Raw genomic sequence first — 4,490 nt, forward strand, 5'->3', positions numbered from 1 at the left:
CTGCCCAGAGCCCAGGATGGAGCCAGGCAGACTACACTACACTACACTACACTACACGACACTAGACTAGAGTGTGAGGTAGGTGATAGGCCTCGTCCCAGAGCCTTGATGGAGCCAGGAAGACTACACTACATTACACTACACTAACTACACTAGACTACACTAGACTAGAGTGTGAGGTAGGTGGTAGGCCTCTTCCCAGAGCCCAGGATCGAGCCAGGCAGACTACACTACACTACACTACACGACACTAGACTAGAGTGTGAGGTAGGTGATAGGCCTCGTCCCAGAGCCTTGATGGAGCCAGGAAGACTACACTACATTACACTACACTAACTACACTAGACTACACTAGACTAGAGTGTGAGGTAGGTGATAGGCCTCGTCCCAGAGCCCTTGATGGAGCCAGGAAGACTACACTACATTACACTACACTAACTACACTAGACTACACTAGACTAGAGTGTGAGGTAGGTGATAGGCCTCGTCCCAGAGCCTTGATGGAGCCAGGAAGACTACACTACATTACACTACACTAACTACACTAGACTACACTAGACTAGAGTGTGAGGTAGGTGATAGGCCTCGTCCCAGAGCCTTGATGGAGCCAGGAAGACTACACTACATTACACTACACTAACTACACTAGACTACACTAGACTAGAGTGTGAGGTAGGTGGTAGGCCTCTTCCCAGGGCTTAGGATGGAGGCAGGCAGACTACACTACAGTATAGTAGACTAGACTACACTAGACTAGACTAGACTAGAGTGCGAGGTAAGTGGTAGGCTTCTCCCCAGAGCCCAGGATGGAGCCAGGCAGACTACACTAGACTACACTAGACTAGACTAGACTAGGCTAGAGCGTGAGGTACGTGGTAGGCCTCTTCCCAGAGCCCAGGATGGAGCCGGGCAGACTACACTACACTACCCTCACTACACTACACTACACTACACTAGAGTGTGAGGTAGGTGGTAGGCCTCTTCCCAGAGCCCAGGATGGAGCCGGGCAGACTACACTACACTACCCTCACTACACTACACTACACTACACTAGAGTGTGAGGTAGGTGGTAGGCCTCTTCCCAGAGCCCAGGATGGAGCCGGGCAGACTACACTACACTACCCTCACTACACTACACTACACTACACTAGAGTGTGAGGTAGGTGGTAGGCCTCTTCCCAGAGCCCAGGATGGAGCCGGGCAGACTACACTACACTACCCTCACTACACTACACTACACTACACTAGAGTGTGAGGTAGGTGGTAGGCCTCTTCCCAGAGCCCAGGATGGAGCCGGGCAGACTACACTACACTACCCTCACTACACTACACTACACTACACTAGAGTGTGAGGTAGGTGGTAGGCCTCTTCCCAGAGCCCAGGATGGAGCCGGGCAGACTACACTACACTACCCTCACTACACTACACTACACTACACTAGAGTGTGAGGTAGGTGGTAGGCCTCTTCCCAGAGCCCAGGATGGAGCCGGGCAGACTACACTACACTACCCTCACTACACTACACTACACTACACTAGAGTGTGAGGTAGGTGGTAGGCCTCTTCCCAGAGCCCAGGATGGAGCCGGGCAGACTACACTACACTACCCTCACTACACTACACTACACTACACTAGAGTGTGAGGTAGGTGGTAGGCCTCTTCCCAGAGCCCAGGATGGAGCCGGGCAGACTACACTACACTACCCTCACTACACTACACTACACTACACTAGAGTGTGAGGTAGGTGGTAGGCCTCTTCCCAGAGCCCAGGATGGAGCCGGGCAGACTACACTACACTACCCTCACTACACTACACTACACTACACTAGAGTGTGAGGTAGGTGGTAGGCCTCTTCCCAGAGCCCAGGATGGAGCCGGGCAGACTACACTACACTACCCTCACTACACTACACTACACTACACTAGAGTGTGAGGTAGGTGGTAGGCCTCTTCCCAGAGCCCAGGATGGAGCCGGGCAGACTACACTACACTACCCTCACTACACTACACTACACTACACTAGAGTGTGAGGTAGGTGGTAGGCCTCTTCCCAGAGCCCAGGATGGAGCCGGGCAGACTACACTACACTACCCTCACTACACTACACTACACTACACTAGAGTGTGAGGTAGGTGGTAGGCCTCTTCCCAGAGCCCAGGATGGAGCCGGGCAGACTACACTACACTACCCTCACTACACTACACTACACTACACTAGAGTGTGAGGTAGGTGGTAGGCCTCTTCCCAGAGCCCAGGATGGAGCCGGGCAGACTACACTACACTACCCTCACTACACTACACTACACTACACTAGAGTGTGAGGTAGGTGGTAGGCCTCTTCCCAGAGCCCAGGATGGAGCCGGGCAGACTACACTACACTACCCTCACTACACTACACTACACTACACTAGAGTGTGAGGTAGGTGGTAGGCCTCTTCCCAGAGCCCAGGATGGAGCCGGGCAGACTACACTACACTACCCTCACTACACTACACTACACTACACTAGAGTGTGAGGTAGGTGGTAGGCCTCTTCCCAGAGCCCAGGATGGAGCCGGGCAGACTACACTACACTACCCTCACTACACTACACTACACTACACTAGAGTGTGAGGTAGGTGGTAGGCCTCTTCCCAGAGCCCAGGATGGAGCCGGGCAGACTACACTACACTACCCTCACTACACTACACTACACTACACTAGAGTGTGAGGTAGGTGGTAGGCCTCTTCCCAGAGCCCAGGATGGAGCCGGGCAGACTACACTACACTACCCTCACTACACTACACTACACTACACTAGAGTGTGAGGTAGGTGGTAGGCCTCTTCCCAGAGCCCAGGATGGAGCCGGGCAGACTACACTACACTACCCTCACTACACTACACTACACTACACTAGAGTGTGAGGTAGGTGGTAGGCCTCTTCCCAGAGCCCAGGATGGAGCCGGGCAGACTACACTACACTACCCTCACTACACTACACTACACTACACTAGACTATACTACATAGAGGGTGAGGTAGGTTGTAGGCCTCTTCCCAGAGCCCAGGATGGAGCCAGGCAGACTACACTACACTACAATACACTGGAGTACAGTAGACTAGACTAGACTAGAGTGAGGTAGGTGGTAGGCCTCTTCCCAGAGCCCAGGATGGAGGCAGGCAGACTACACTACACTATACTACACTACACTATACTACAGTAGACTAGAGTGTGAGGTAGGTGGTAGGCCTCTTTCTTGAGCCCAGGATGGAGCCAGGAAGACTACACTAGACTACACTAGACTAGAGTGTGAGGTTGGTGGTAGGCCTCATCCCAGAGTCCAGGATGGAGCCAGTCAGACTACACTACACTACACTACACTACCCTATACTACACTAGACTAGAGTGTGAGGTAGGTGGTAGGCCTCTTCCCAGAGCCCAGGATGGAGCCAGGCCGACTGCACTACACTACACTACACTAACTACACTATACTACACTAGACTAGAGTGTGAGGTAGGTGGTAGGCCTCTTCCCAGAGCCCAGGATGGAGCCAGGCAGACTACACTACACTATAATTCAATACACTAGACCACACTAGACTAGACTAGACTAGACTAGACTAGAGTGTGAGGTAGGTGGTAGGCCTCCTCCTAGAGCCCAGAATGGAGCCAGGCAGACTACACTAGACCACACTACACTAGACTACACTAGACTAGACTAGACTAGGCTAGAGTGTGAGGTAGGTGGTAGGCCTCTTCCCAGAGCCCAGGATGGAACCAGGCAGACTACACTACACTACACTACTCTACACTACAATAGACTAGACTAAAGTGTGAGGTAGGTGGTAAGCCTCTTCCCAGAGCCCAGGATGGAGCCAGGCAGACTACACTACACTACACTACACTACACTAGAGTGTGAGGTAAGTTGTAGGCCTCTTCCCAGAACCCAGGATGGCGCAGGCAGACTACACTACACTTCCCTAGTGTGTGAGGTTGGTTGTAGGACTATTCCCACAGAGCCCACAACGGTGCATAGGCAGATTAGACTAGACTCGTCTATGGTAGACGATATTAGATCAGATTGTAATGTGATGTTGGGTGTGGTTTTCTATCTCCAGGTCTATCAATGAATGCAGTGCAGACTGTTCTATCCTGTCTCCAATTCCCTGCTCTTTTCTATAACCATGTATTGCTTTCCCATAGTGTCATCTAGCCACACACCTGCATTCCCAGCCCTCACAGGCCTGAAACACCTGGTATGGTTTAGTTGCACATTAATAGTGTTAGGTCAACACCAACCTTTGATTTTCTTTTCTCTGTTGTCGCTCCTCCGGTTACGTTCATATACATCCAGCGCCTTTGAGCTTGGGCATCACACTGTGTCCTTGACCTAGAGAGAACCAGGGAGCTGTCAGTTTACTGTGGTCACAGCCTCCACACCATCCGCCCTTTCAAGTGACCGGCTGTTGCTGCCTCACGTGCTGTCATGTATGGAGCTTTCCAGTTCCCC

The 4,490-nt window shown here is 52.0% G+C and overlaps 1 protein-coding gene across 1 annotated transcript in view; it reads left to right on the plus strand.

Annotated features, from left to right (window-relative positions):
- SLCO3A1 (solute carrier organic anion transporter family member 3A1) overlaps window positions 1-4,490 on the plus strand; it is a 157,680-nt gene that overhangs the window by 144,387 nt on the left and 8,803 nt on the right. The gene's annotated exons all lie outside the window — the stretch shown is intronic.

This window comes from Myotis davidii, unplaced genomic scaffold (assembly GCF_000327345.1).
Source record: "Myotis davidii unplaced genomic scaffold, ASM32734v1 scaffold164, whole genome shotgun sequence".
Lineage (NCBI taxonomy): Eukaryota > Metazoa > Chordata > Mammalia > Chiroptera > Vespertilionidae > Myotis > Myotis davidii.